The following is a 16050-nucleotide window of genomic DNA, read 5'->3' on the forward strand; positions in this document are numbered from 1 at the left end:
GAAGGAAGGAAGGAAGGAAGGAAGGAAGGAAGGAAGGAAGGAAGGAAAAGGAAAGGAAAAGAAAGAAAAGAAAAGAAAAGAAAAGAAAAGAGAAAAGGAAAGGAAAGGAAAGGAAAGGAAAGGAAAGGAAAGGAAAGGAAAGGAAAGGAAAAAGAAAGCAAGCCATGCGAAGCCAGGCTCTCCCCTCACCAGATATGAGTAACTGCCTCTTCAAGCCATCCTACTGTGAGAATAAAACAGACACTGCAGATGGCATAACTTGAGCCTTTGATGACATCCGAAAGCCACTGAATCAATTAACCCTAAAGCCTGCCCTATCTCTGGACCACTTTTTATGCAAGCTAATACATTCCCATTATGATTTAAACCATTTCAATTGAATTTTGTTGCTCTGCTGAAATCACTCTGATAGAGTGTGATGGTTAATTTGATGTGTTACCCTGACTAGGCTACAGTGCCCAGCTGCTTGGTCAATACCAGTCCAGATGTTGTGTGAAGGTATTTTTAGATGTGATTAACACTCAAGTCAGTAGACTTTGAGGACAGATTACCTTCAATAATGTGCGTAGGCTTCATCCAACCATCTGAAGGCCTCAAGAGAAAAGACTGAGGTCCTTTTAAAGAAGAAATTCTGCCTCCAGAATGCTTTTGAACTCAAGTCTGCAACACAGACTCCTGCCAGAATTTCCAGCTTACTAGCCACTCTTAACAAATTTCAGACTTGCCAGCCTCAACAATTGTCTGACCCAATTCCTTAAAATAAATCTCTCTATATATTCATATATTCTATTGGTTTAATTTCTGAAGTAATAAACTCAATCGTTCTCCTTGAGCTTATTACACTTTAACTGAACAAAAATGTTTTTCAGTTTCAATGTGTTAATTGACAATAAACTGTACATATTTAGAAGATACAATTTAAGTAGTTTTCACATAGGTATACACCTGTGAGACTGTGTCTACAATTAACATAATGAACACATCCATCAGCCCCAAAGGTTTCCTTGTGCTCCTAGACTATATTTTTAATACAAAATATGGATTAAACTTTACCTATTCCTTTATAAACTTTTTCCAGCTCATAATATATAGAGTGAACAGTTTTCCTTATCATTGAACACAATTATAATGGCTACATAGTACTCCAAAGTAACAATACACCATAGTTCTGTTCAATCATCTTCTGATGTTAGACATATAAAGTTTTTTTTTTTTAATGTTTATTTTTGAGATAGAGCTCAAGCAAGCAGGGGAGGGACAGAAAGAGAGGGAGACACAGAATCCGAAGCAGGCTCCATCCTGGCTCTGAGCTGTCAGCACAGAGCCCCACGCAGAGCGCCAACTCACAAGCTATGAGATCATGACCTGAGCCGAAGTCGGACGTTTAACCGACTGAGCCACCCAGGCAATTTAAGTTGTTAGACACTTAAATTAATTCTAATGTTTTGCTATTATAAGCCATACTGTGAACAACATTCTCATAGCTATATTTATATAAAGTCATGATTACTTCCTTCTATGTTTCTAAAAATAGAAAGTTAAAGGACAATTATACTTTAAGAAATAATTATTGTAATATAATATCAACATTAAATACTTATACAACATGTAGTATGTGCCAGGTATCATACCATGCCCTTCCTCTATGAAATAAGCTGTACCAATTTTCAGTCTCAAGTATTACATGAATATACCTATGATTTCATACACTGAACAAGTTTTTTAAAAACTCCTGCTCTTCCCCAAATAAACCTCAACATAATTCCAGTCAAGTCTCCATTTTTAAGTTTTCACACTTCATGAACATCTAAATGTATAAAAATAAGATCTTTTCTTAAGGAGCACAGAGGAGGAGACCTTTATGTACCAGAAATTAAAATGTAATATAAGATTACAATAATTAAAACAATGTATGATAGCAGGACACCCAAAGGGATCTATAAAACAGGAAAGCCCAGAATATGTACAAACTTTATATACGATGAACATGACAGAACAGAGTAAGAAAGATTAAATATCCAAATGTTTTTAAAAACTCACATAGACATTTTTAAGAAACCAGAAAATAGAAATACCTAAAACCCAGCAATTGTGCTACTAGGTATTTACCCAAAGAACACAAAGATACTAATTCAAAGGGATACACAGACCCTGATGTTTGTATCTACAACAGCCAAATTATGGAAATAGGCCAAATAAATCAGTCACAGAAAGACAAACACCACAAAATTTCATTTGTATGTAAATTTTATTTATTTATTTTTTACTTTTATTTTTATTATGAAATTTATTGTCAAATTGGTTTCCATACAACACCCAGTGCTCATCCCAACAGGTGCCCTCCTCAATACCCATCACCCACCCTCCCCTCCCTCCCACCCCCCCATTAGCCCTCAGTTTGTTCTCAGTTTTTAAGAGTCTCTTATGCTTTGGCTCCCCCCCAACCTTTTTTTTTTCTTCCCCTCCCCCATGGTCATATGTAAAATTTAAATAAGAGAAAGAAAACAAATGAGCAAAGGGGTAGGGGGAGAGGGAAACCAAAAAACAGACTATTAAACTACAGAGAACAAACTGATGGTTACCAGAGGGGAGGTGGATGGCGGGATGGGTTAAGTAGGTGATGGGGATTAAGGAGTGCACTTGTGATGAACACCCGGTGTTGTATGGTAAGTGCTGAATCACTGTATTATACACCTGACACCAGTATCACGCTGCATTAACTAATTAGAATTTAAATAAAAACTTTAAAAATATGTAAACAGAAAACATTCTTACAATTTTCTAGGGGGCTAAGCCTTCCTAAGCGTGAGACAAATCACCTTCCTTCAAAAAAAAATCCCACAAACTGACATATGACCACATATAAATTTCAGAATAACAAAGAACACAAGAAAAACAAAGGTGAGGGCAAACAATGGAAATGGGAAAAATTATCTATGCTATGTGAAACACATAAAACATTAATATGTATTTTAATAAATCTTTCCAGTTAGTAAGCAAACATCAAACAAACGGGCAATTCACAGAAATGGCAAAAACCTGACAAATCTTTAACCTTTCATAGTTGACTGCCCTAATGCTGATGCTGCCCTAAATAGTTCTCTGCCACTTCCACCCTTCACCACCCACCTTGCCCCACTGCAGGATTTAACTGCTAAAGTTCTTCTATTAATGGCCACAGTATTCACAATGCAGATCACCCGCTTTTTAACTTCTCCCTCTACTCTCCATTTCAAACCGATACCATGGCTTTTGCAATTGGCATCTGTCTTACGTGTGTGTCTGTTGCTGAGTTTCATTCTTACGATCCCCCTTTCTCTGCCTGGGTTTGAGCTCACTTTTTAACTTCCGGTAAGGTTAACCAATCAAACACACCCTAGTCATTATGTGACAACTTTTTCACTTTTGACAAATTTTACTATTAATAATTAAAGACTACTTGTAAGCTTTCAGAAAAAAGGTTTTGTTTTGTTTTTTTTTTTTCCCAATTTCTGGGTCTGCTCTCCAAAACTTCACTGGAGGACTAAAACCATTTCTCCCAAACCTCCATCCTCTCCACCTAATTAAAACAATTACTGTATTATTGATCTATTTCTACCCTCACAATCAATAGACTACCAACCTATAATAAACACAAACTTTATTGTGTTCTTGCTGTGTGCAATATTCTAAGTGTTTCTCATGAATTATTTCATCAAATGCAACAAACCTATGAATAATGAATTATTACTCCATCTTCCAGATGAGGAAACCAGAGATGGACGAAGCTCGGATTCAAACTATGTACTCTTAATCATTACACATATTTCTCATTACTTTTACTTTATAACATCTGCCCCAAAAGAACACTATTTCTTGTTCAGCTACTCAGGAAATATTGACAAGAGAAAGGCACTTCCCCTTTCCATTCCCATCTACTTCTTCCTGCCTTTCCCACAGATTCCTTTTCCCTTAAACTCCACAATCCCTTTGCCATAAATCATTTGATGGGCAACTAAACATTCTGATTTCTCTATGTTCTTTAAATTTTTTTTTTAATTTTTTTAATGTTTATTTTTTTTATTTTTGAGACAGGGAGAGACAGCATGAACAGGGGAGGGTCAGAGAGAGAGGGAGACACAGAATCTGAAACAGGCTCCAGGCTCTGAGCTGTCAGCACAGAGCCTGACGCGGGGCTCGAACTCACGGACCACGAGATCATGACCTGAGCCAAAGTCGGATGCTTAACCGACTGAGCCACCCAGGCACCCCTATGTTCTTTAAATTTTTAAAGGCACCTGGCTCTTGATCTCAAGGTCTTGAGTTCAGGACCCACCTTGGGCATAGAGCTTACTTAATCAAAAAAATAAATGAAAATAAACTCTTAATTTCAACACATGATGCTAACTCTGTATCTTCTTGTGATTCAGAAAGGAGTCATTTCCTAATTAAGATTTTACATTCTTTCCTTTAAAAGCATTATAGGCAAGGGACACCTGGGTAGCTCTGTCAGCTGAGCATCCAACTTCAGTTCAGCTCATGATCTCCTGGTTTGTGAGTTCGAGCCCCACATTGGACTCACTGCTGTCAGCATGGAGCCTGCTTCGGATCCTCTGTCCCCTTCTCTCTGTGCCCATCCCCCACGCTCACACCCACATGGTCTCTCTCTCCCCCCCTCCACTTTCTCTCTCCCCCTCCCCCATGCTCTCTCAAAAGTAAACATTTAAAAGAGTAAAAGCTTTATATGCTACATTTCATTAAATGTAAATAAAACACTTTCCTATACCTTTTAACTGATTATGCAAAATTCACAATCATGAAATATTCATTTGGTTATTTTGGAACAGAATACAATCTGTTTTATAAATATTTTTCTCCTCGATTCAACTCTAACATTTACTGAGCACTAACATAAGAAACATGAGAGCAAGGAAACCAGATGTCTGGACAGTTTCTATATAAACTACTCAAAAGATGAACATTCTTACTATGTTACAAATATATTCAAAACTCAATTAAAAACACTAATACCCTAATTTTAAAAAATAGGCAAGGGACATAAATAGGTAATATATGTTAAAAAATATATATAAATGGCCTCTAAGAACAGGAAACTGTCCAATCTCCATTGTAATAAAAAATAATTATTAAAAAGACAGGATACCATTTTTTACCTATCAAATTATCAAACAAAATCATTATAAATGCTGGTCAAAATACATGACAAGCTCTGTGCTATTTTTTCTGAAAAAGGTGAGTATTTTGATTCCTTGGCATTGTATTTAATGTCAAGCACCATTTTTGGTCCTAACCTACCCTTCCAGTCTCATCTTCTAAACAAACCCACCCCATCCACCACACACACCTCTCCCTCTCAATCTACCCAGTATTTTCATCAGAACAAAGAATTCTGGGGTGCTGTTTGGATTTTGTCTTAAATAACAGCTTCGTTGAGATTTAATTCATATATCATACACTCACCCATTTAAAGTACACAATTCAATTGGTTTTAATGTATTCAGAGTTGTGCAACCACCACCACAATGAAATCACCTCAAAAAGAGCCTCATACCCATTAGCAGGTATTCCCCATTTTCAACACCTCCCCAAGTGTCTGACAACCACCAATCTATTTTCTGTCTTTACAGATTTGCCTATTCTGGACATTTTATATAAACAGAATTATACAATACACAGTCTTTTTACCTGGCTTCTTCCACTTATTGTTTTTAAGGTCCATTCATGTTGTAAGATGTATCTGTACTTCATCTTTTTTTTTTTTTTTTAAACTGTAGTAAAATGTATATAATATAAACTATTCATAACTATTTTTTAAGTGTACCGTTTAGGGGCAGCAAGTTCATTCACACTGTTGTGCAACCAATCAGCAGCACCCATTTCCAGAACTCTTCATCTTGCAAAAATGAAATTCTGTACCTATTGAACTGTAACTGCCCATTCTTACCCGCCTCTACTCCCTGGTAACCACCATTTGACTTTCTGTCTCTATGGATCTGACTACCTCAGGTACTTCCTGAAAGTAAATTCATCTAGTATTTCGCTTTTGTGATGTTTATTTTACTTAGCATAATGTCCTTAAGGTCCATCCATGTTGTAGCTTGTGTCAGAATTTCCTTTTAAAGACTGAATGATATTTCATTGTATGTATATACCACATTTTGCTTGTCAATTCATCCATCCAAGAAGATTTAGATTGCTTCTGCCTTTTGGTTACTGTGAATAGTGCTATTAACAAAAGGTACAAATATCTCTTCAAGATGCTACTTTAGTTCTTATGAATATATAACCAAAAGTGGAAATGCTGGACCATATGGTTAATTGTTTTTAACTTTTTAAGGAATCATCATATTTTCCACAGCAGTTTCACCATTATACATTCCAACTGGCAAAGGCCAAGTATTCCAATTTCTCCACACCTTTGGCATCACTCGTTATTTTTCTGTTGTTTTTATTTTTGTTCTTTTGATAAGTCATTTTAATGGGTATGACTGGTAATTCAATGCCGTTTTAACGTGCATTTCCCTAATAGTGATGTTGAATGCCTTTTCATGTGTTTAAAATCCATTAAAGTCCTTTGGTATTTTATTTTCATTGAGTTGGAGTTCTTTACATAAAATGAATATAAAACCTTACCAGATATGTGATTAGCAAATATCTTCTTCTATATCCTGAGTTGCTTTTTTACTCTTATGTCCTTTGATGCCTAAAAAATTTTGATTTTGGGGACGCCTGGGTAGCTCAGCCTGTAAAGCATGAGACTCTTGATCTCGGGGTCATGAGTTTGAGCCCCATGTTGGGGGTAGAATTTGCTAAAAAAAATCAAATTTAATTTTGAGTAGCCCAACTTTTTCTTTTTCCTTTTGTTGTTCTGTGCTTTTGATATCCTACCCAAAAACCATTGCCAAACTCAATGTAGTCAAGTTCTCCCCTATGTTTTCTTATAGAAGTATTCTAGTTCTAGCTCATACATTTGGGTCTTTGATCCATTTTGAGTTGGTTTTATTTTAAGTTCTTTTTGAGAGAGAGAGAGAGAGAGAACGTAAACAGGCAAAAGGCAGAGAAAGAGAGACATACACACAAATCCTAAAGCAAGCTCCAGGCTCTGAGCTGTCAGCACAGAGCCCAACACGGGGCTCATACCACCAGATCATAACCTGAGCCAAAGTTGGATGCTTAACCAACTGAGCCATCCAGGCACCCGTTTTTTGTTTTGTATTTTCTCTTAAGTGATCCTCAGTCTCACTTTTTTTTTAAAGTTTACTTTATTTTGAAGGAGAGAGACAGAGAGAAACCATGCAAGTGGGGGAGAGGCACAGAAGGACAGAGAGAATCCCCAGCAAGCTCCACACCCAGCACGGAGCCCAAAGCAGGATGGATCTTATAACCATGGGATCATAACTTGAGCCGAAATCAAGATTTGGATGCTTAACTGACTGAGCCACCCAGGCACCCTGACGTTTTATATTATTTCTATTTTTTTAGTTTTTTTAACTAAAAAAAATGTTTATTTTGAGAGAGAGAGAGAGAGAGAGAGAGAGAGAGAGCACGAGCAGGGGAGGGGCAGAGAGAGGGGGAGACACAGAATCTGAAGCAGGCTCCAGGCTCTGAGCAGTCAGCACAGAGTTCAATGCGGGGCTCAAACTCACAAACCGTGAGATCATGACCTGAGCCGAAGTCGGACACTTAACTGACTGAGCCACTCAGGTGCCCCTCAAGGTTTTATTTTTAACACAGTATTAGGTTAAGAGTCCAACTTCATGGTTTCACATATAGATATCCAACTTTTTCAACACAAATTGTTGAAAAAACTTCCTCTGTATTAGTACTCTTGTCTAAAATCACGTGCCCATATATGCCAGGGTTTATTTCTGGGCTCTGAATTCTGTTCCACTGGTGCATATGTCTTGTCTTTATGCCAGTACTACAGTCTGATTACTGTAGTTTATGATAAGTGTTGAAACTGGGAAGTGTGAGACCTCCAACTTTGTTCTTGTTTCAAGTTTGCTTCGGTTATTTGAGGGTCCCGTGAGATTCCAAATAAATTTCAGGATGAATTTTTCCAATCTGCCACAACCATTGTTGGGATTTTCATTAGAATTGCATTAAATCTGTAGATTACTCTGGGTAGTACTGATATCTTAACAATATTAAGTCTTCTAATCCAGGAACACCAATATCTTTAATTTATGGTGTCTAACTTCTTTCAGCAACGTTTCATAATTTTCAATATACAAATATTTCATCTCCCTGGTTAATTTACTCCTATTTTATTCTTTTTGATGCTATTGCAAATGAAATCATTTTCTTTTCCTTTTCAGATTTTTGCTGTTAGAATACAGAAACTCATCTTTTTTGCACATTAATTTTGTACCTTGCGATTTGCTGAATTTACTTATTAATTCTAATATTTTGTTTGGTAGAATCTTTAGGACTTTCTACATATAAGATCATGTTGTCTATGAATAAAGATAATTTTATTTCTCCCTTTCCAATTTTGATATATTTATTTCTTTTTCTTGCTTAACTGCTTCCAGCACTATACTGAATAGAAGTGACAAAAGTGAGTATCCTTGTCTCACCCTGATTATAAAATAAAAGCTTTTCATCTTTCACTACAGAATATGATGGTAGCTGTGGACTTTTCATATATGGGCCTTTAATACGTTTGACATAGTTTCCTTCTTTTTTTTTTTTTTTATTTTTTCAACGTTTTTTATTTTATTTTTGGGACAGAGAGAGACAGAGCATGAACGGGGGAGGGGCAGAGAGAGAGGGAGACACAGAATCGGAAACAGGCTCCAGGCTCCGAGCCATCAGCCCAGAGCCTGACGCGGGGCTCGAACTCACGGACTGCGAGATCGTGACCTGGCTGAAGTCGGACGCTTAACCGACTGCGCCACCCAGGCGCCCCGACATAGTTTCCTTCTAATCCTAGTTTGTTGAGTGTCGTTATCATGAAAGAATGTTGAATTCTGTCAAATGTTTATTCTGTATCTAGAGAGATGATCATGTAAATTTTTTTCTTCATTGTGTTAATGTAGTGTATTACAGTGACTAATCTTCATATGCTGAACTATCTTTGCATTCCAGGAATAAATCTCACTTGGTCATAGTGTATAATCCTCTTAATATACTGCTGAATCCAGTTTGCTAGTATTCTCTAAGGATTTCTGTATAAATATATCTCTGAAATATTGGTCTATAGTTTTCTTATAGTGTCTTTGCCTGGTTTTGGTATCAGGATAATGATGTGCTTACAGAATGATTCTGAAAGTGTTTCGCCCTTTTTTTTTTTTTTAAATGTTTATGTATTTTGAAAGAGAGAGAGAGGGAGAGAGTGACAATACAACCAAGGGAAGGGCATAGAGAGGAAGAGGGAATCCCAAGCAGGCTCCGAGCTGTCAGCTCCAAACCCAATGCAGGGCTCAATTCCACGAACCATGAGATCATGACCCAAGCAGAAATCAAGAGTCAGACGCTTAACCAACTGAGCCACCTAGGCGCCCCAAAAAGTGTTTCTTCGTGATCAGTTTTTTTGGAAAGTTTTGGAGAGGACTGATGTTAATTCTTCAAATGACTGGTAGAATTCACTGTGAAAGCATCTGGTCCTGGGCTTTTTAGTTGTTATTGTTGAAGTTTTTGTTACAGATTCATTTCCTTACAGTTATAGGTCTGTTCAGATTTTCTATTTCTTCATAATTCTTGGAGGTTGTACATTTCTATGAATTTTTCCATTTTATCCAGGTTATCAAATTTGTTGGTCTAAGTTCTTCATTCTCTTTTATGGTATAATACTATTGCACTGCATGGGTGTACCAGATTTTGTTTATTCACCAATCGATAGACATATTCATCAACTGATGTTGGCATTTTCTGGCCATTATGAATGATCCTCCTATGAACATTAGTTTACAAGTTTCTGTGTGCATATATCTTTTTATTTTTCCTGGATATGTCCCAAAAGTTGAAGTTCTATAGCTCATAACTCTTACGTTTAATATTCTGAAAAACATGCCAGATTGCTTTCCAAGGTGGTTGTACCATTTTACAACCCCACCAGTAATGTATGAGTCTCCCACCAGTAATGTCTGAATCTTCCAATCTCTCCACATCTTCTCCAATACATGTCAATATCTATCCTCCTTCTTATGGCCATCCTATAGTGCATAGGAAGTGGCATCTCACTCTAATTTTGATTTGCATTTCCCTGATGGCTATGATATTGAACATGTTTTCATGTGCTTATTGGTCATTTGCCTATGTTTTTTTTTTTTAACTTTTTAAATCTTTATTTATTTTTGAGAGAGAAAGAGACACAGAGTATGAGTGGGAGACAGGCAGACACAGAATCCGAAGTAGGTTCCAGGCTCTGAGCTGTCAGCACAGAGCCTGATGCGGGGCTTGAACTCACAAACTGAGAGATCATGACCTGAGCCAAAGTCAGATGCTGAATCGACTGAGCCACCCAGGTGTCCCTATTTGCCTATCTTCTTTGGAAAAATGTTTATTCAGATCCTTTGCATGTTTAAACAGGTTGTCTTTTTATCATTTGGTTGTAAGAGTTCTTTATACATTCTAGATACAAGTTCCTTATCAGATAGATGCTATACAAATATTTTCTCCCATTCTATGAGTTGTCTTTTCACTTGTTCTCAGTAGTGTCCCCTACCTAGAGCACAAAAGTTTCTAATTTTGATGAAGTCCAATATATCTACTTTCTTCTACTGCTTCTGCTTTTGGTGTCTTAAGAAGGCTTTAGCTAACTCAAGGTCATGAAGATTTACTGCTATATTTTCTTCTAAGAGTTTTAAGGTTTTAGGTCTTATATTTAAGTCACTGAACCATTTTGAGTTAATTATTACATATGGTATGAATAAAAGGCCCAATTTCATTCTTTTTCATATCCACTTGAGCCAGCACTGATTACTAAAAAGGCTATTCTTTTCCACTGAATGGTCTTGGTATCATCATTGAAAAATCAACTGACCAAAAATGTGAGTGTTTATTTCTAGACTTCCAAACCTATTCTACGGATCTATATATTTATCCTAAAGCCAGTACTACACAGTCTTGATCACTCTAAGTTTTATAGTAATATTTGAAATCAGGAAATGTGAGTATGTTTATTTTTGAGAGAGAGAGAGAGACAGAGCGTAAGTGGGGAAGGGGCAGAGAGACAGAGGGAGACACAGAATCCGAAGCAGGCTCCAGGCTCTGAGCTGTCAGCACACAGCCCAACGCAGGGCTCGAACTCGTGAACTGTGAGGTCATGACTTGAGCTGAAGTCAGACACTTTAACCAACTGAGCCCCCAGACACCCCAGTTCTTCTGTTTAAAGATATTTTTTGACTGTTTTACCTCTCTTGAATTTTCATATGTTCTTTCTTTGTCTTTCTTTCTTTCTTTCTTTCTTTCTTTCAAAAGTGTGAGCAGGGTAGAGGGGCAGAGGGAGGGGCAGAGGGAGAGGCAGAAGGAGAGAAAGAGGGAGAGAAAGAGATTCTGAAGCAGACTCCATGCTCAATGCAGAGTGACAAGAGGCTCGAACTCATAACCCTGGGATCATGATCTGAGCCGAAACCAAGAGTCAGACACTCAACCGAACGAGTCACCCAGTTGCCCCTCCATATGTACTTTAAAATCAGCTGGTCAGTTTCTGAAAAGGAGTCAGCCAGGATAGGGACTGCAATAAACATACAAATCAATTTACCATCTTAGTAATATTAAGTCAACAGATCCATGAACAAGGAACGTCTTTCCATTTATTTAGGTCTTATTTTTTTCAGTGATGTTTTATAGTTTTTAGTGTACAAGACTTTTACATTTTTTTTGTTCATTTATTCCTAGATATTTTATTCCTTTTAGGGCTATTACAATGAAACTGTTTTCTTAATTTCACTTTGGACTGTTCATTGTTAATATACAGAAATACAACAGTTTTTTGTGTATTGATCTTGCATTCTTCCACCTCAATGAACTCATTTATTAGTTCTGAGTTTTTTAGTGGATTCTATAGGATTCTCTATGAAGAGAGAGTATGTGTGTACGTACGTACACACACACACACACACACACACACACACACACACCATGCACACATTAGAGATAGTATTATTTCTTCCTTTCTAATCTGTTTATCTTTTATTTAATTTTCTTGCCTAACTGCCTTGGCAATGCTGAATAGAGGTGGTAAGAACAGACATCTTGTTTTTCATAGATGCCCTTCATCAGGTTGAGACAGTTACCTTCTTTTCCTAGTCTGTTCTATTCCTGCTTTATAAATTGGCACAGCCTTTCTGAAAAACTTGGTGACATGTGTCAAGAAATTTCAAAGTTCAAATCCACTGTCCGAGTAATCCAATTTGTATTAATCTATTTAAGGGAACAATCAGAGGTGAATAAAAGTTTTATGTACAAAGTCACTAAAACAGAAGGAAATCTGGCTCCAGTGTCTAGGAGAACTGTGTATGACATGCAATGCAAATGCAGGGGAGCACCATGTGAAATCAGAAATCATAGCAGTGACATATGAGACTTTTTCCCTCAACCGTATGGTGACACTTTGCCACAAACATTTACTATAGAATATTGTTTTTTGCTGATTTTTAAGAAAATTCCAAATTAAAAGATTACACAAATTCCATTATTAAATAAGTACTAATACTGAAAGTATTATAGCTTAATTTGAATATAGTAATTACAATTGCAGCTTTTGGCTGTCCAGCATATCATATTATTTTTAAGTACCAATACTATTTTGTTGGAATGATACCATTATTTCAGTATTTAGGTTTTTTTTTTTTAACCTGAATACAAAATATTTACATTTTGAGATGGAGATCAAAGACTGTAGTTTTTATTTTATAGTGCATATAATTGCAAAAACAAAGTCGTCTCTGCCCAGAGAATTATAAACTGCTTTAAATTTTTAATTGAATATTATTACATTCAGTCAGAAAGTATCTTTCCATAAATTCATAATCCTCAGTGGGAGCAAGAAAATAAAGCAAAACTTTTGTTGCAAAATAGTTCATACTTTAGTTCAAAAATTTGAGGAACGGTGAAATATGAACACCAGAGTACTGAAATTAATACAAGTAATTATATCCCACTCTCCTTTCATACTTGAAACTGCAAATCTAGAAGTACAAGAAATATTTTCCTTGAAACAAAAACTACCCTTTGCTAAACTTAAAGACTGAAAAACACACAAAAAGGTTCAAAGATTCCCCTCAGTTATTAAAAAGATGAGACTGCCTGAAGATAAAGAAAATTAAGAAAAAAATTTAGAATTAGTTTAGCCTCCCTCCATTTCCCCAGATCATTTCAGAAAAAGCTCATTCAGCATCTCTAAGATTTTGCACAAAAATCCACCTATGACTTATGGAAACCACTTAACCCTGTTTCCTTAAGGAAGTAGAGCCAAGTGCTTTGTGCTATGGCTTCTGTTATAATAATGCAAATCTTTATATATATTTGTTTTTATTTTATTTATATTTATTGATTTTATTTATATTATTTATTACATATATTTACACTATATATTTATATATATTGTTTTTACTATGTTTTTATATTTTTTTAAGTTTTTACTTTTTAAATTTTTTTTAAATTTATTTATTTTGAGAGAGAGAGAGAGAAAGAACTAATGGTGGGAGGGAAGGAATAGAGAGACACAGAGAGAGACAGAGAGACAGAGACAGAGAATATTCCATGCAGGCTCTGTAGCCTTAGCACAGAGACCAACACAGGGTTGGAACTCACGAACCATGACATCATGACCTGAGCCAAAGTCAAGAGTCAAAGGCTTAACCTACTGAACCACTCAGACACCCCAAAAGAGAGAATCTTAAGCAGACTCTAAACTCAAAGCGGAGGCCAACTTTGCGCTTGATCTCACAACCCTGGGATCATGACCTGAGCTGAAACCGAAAGTCCAACGCTCAACAGACTGAGCCACTCAGGCACAAAGTTTATATTATTATGTTAGCAATTTTACTTGATTTTTGTGTTGTTTACAATTTTCAAATTTAAATTATTGTTAAGTATTTGGTTTTACTTTGTTGTTTTAGTTTCATCAATTCTAATATAAAATATTAAATCAAAGTTTCCATACTGTCTTTCTGCTCCAGGACAGCAATCACAATTGGAATAATGGTACACAGCTAACATGATCAGGATTAGAACCCAAAGACTTCAGATCTAGTTCCCTTTTCACCAAATCAGTCTGCATCATCGTGGTTCTCACCAGAAAGAATAGATTCATGGGGCACCTGGGTGGCTCAGTCAGTTGAGCATTTAACTCTTGATTTTGGCTCAAGTCATGATCCTAGAGTTGTAGGATCGAGCCCTACATTGGGCTCTGCTCTGAGTGTAGAGCCTGCTTAAGATTCTCCCTCTCTCTCTCTCTCTCTCTCTCTCTCTCTCTCTCCCTCTGCCCCTCTCCCCTGCTCACACAGTCTCTCTCTAAAATAAAACAAACCAAATTTAATAGATTCATTGAAAAAGGATTACGTATTACCTCACACCTATTAGAATAGCTATTATCAAAAAAGACAAGAAATAAGCATTGGCGAGGAGTACAGGGTACCCTCATGCACTGTTGGTGGGAATGTAAAATGGTGCAGCCATTATGGAAAACAGTATAGAAGCGCCTCAAAAAATTAAAAGTAGAACTACCATATGATTCAGCAATTCCACTTCTGGTTATTTATCCAAAAGAAATAAAAATCTAACTCAAAAAGATGCATGTACCCCCATGCAACATTACTTACAACAGCCAAGACATGGAAACAACCTGTCTATCAAAAGATGACTGAATAAATAAAATGTAGCATAACTATATGGTATAATATAATTCAGCCGTAAAAAAGAAGGAAATCTTGCCATTTGCAACAATGTGGATGGACCCTGAGGGTTTTGTGCCCTGAAGTCAAACAGAGAAAGACAAATATCATATGATCTCACTTATATGTGAAATTTAAAACAAAAACAAGAACAAAAAACCCCCCAAACTCATAGATAATCTAAAGAACAGACTTGTGGTTGCCAGAGGCAGGGGACAAGAGGTGGGCAAAATGGGTGAAGGGGATCAAAAGATAGAAATTTCCAATTATAAAATAAATAACTGTGTGCATGAGGGTGTAATACACAGTATGGTGACTACGGTTAATAATACTGTATTGTATATTTGAAAGTTACCAAGACAGTAGATCTTAAAAGTTCTCATCATGGGGTGCCTAGGTGGCTCTGTCGGTTAAGCATCCAGCTCTTGATTTCAGCTCAGGTCATGATCTCAGAGTTGTGAGATCATGCCCGGTGCTGGGCTCCATGCTTGCATGGAGCCTGCTTAAGATTCTCTCTCCCCCACTCCCTCTGCTCCTCTCTGACTCATGCTCACTCCAGCTCATGTGCGCTCTCAAAAAAAAAAAGTTCTCGTGAGAAAAAAAATGTAACTGTGTAGTGATGAATGTTAACTGGATTTATCACGGTGCTCATTTCACAATATATGTAATACCAAATCATTACACTGTTAAAACTAATACAATGTTATGTCGATTTTATCTCAATAAAATAAATAATTCTGAAAGAGGATTATGTTTTAAATTCCATACTCCTTGACATACTGTAGTATATTTAATAGCTGGCATCTAAATGTAACTTCCCCACAGTAAAACACATTATGTATCATGATTCCAGAAATTACAAACAGGATTATGGTGGGGGAAAAAATGAGGAAGCAAATAGAGGAAAATCTACGGTTTGTAAAATATGGTGATAGACATTGTGGGGGAGACACAAAGCAAAAAACAAAGGACTGAGGAAACTTATAATCCAGTAAGGAAAATAATAAGGACCATAAATATGATACAAGGAAAATTCTGACTACTGTATTCTTTTAAAAAGTATTGGGGCGCCTGGGTGGCTCAGTCAGTTGAGCGTCCGACTTCGGCTCAGGTCATGATCTCATAGCTTGTGAGTTCGAGCCCTGCGTCGGGCTCTGGGCTGAGAGCTCAGAGCCTGGAGCCTGCTTAGGATTCTGTGTGTGTCTCT

The 16050-nt window shown here is 36.7% G+C and overlaps 1 protein-coding gene across 1 annotated transcript in view; it reads right to left on the reverse strand.

Annotated features, from left to right (window-relative positions):
• CDK13 (cyclin dependent kinase 13) overlaps positions 1 to 16050 on the reverse strand; it is a 118708-nt gene that overhangs the window by 60768 nt on the left and 41890 nt on the right.

This window comes from Panthera uncia, chromosome A2, assembly GCF_023721935.1.
Source record: "Panthera uncia isolate 11264 chromosome A2, Puncia_PCG_1.0, whole genome shotgun sequence".
NCBI classification, from domain to species: Eukaryota; Metazoa; Chordata; class Mammalia; order Carnivora; family Felidae; genus Panthera; species Panthera uncia.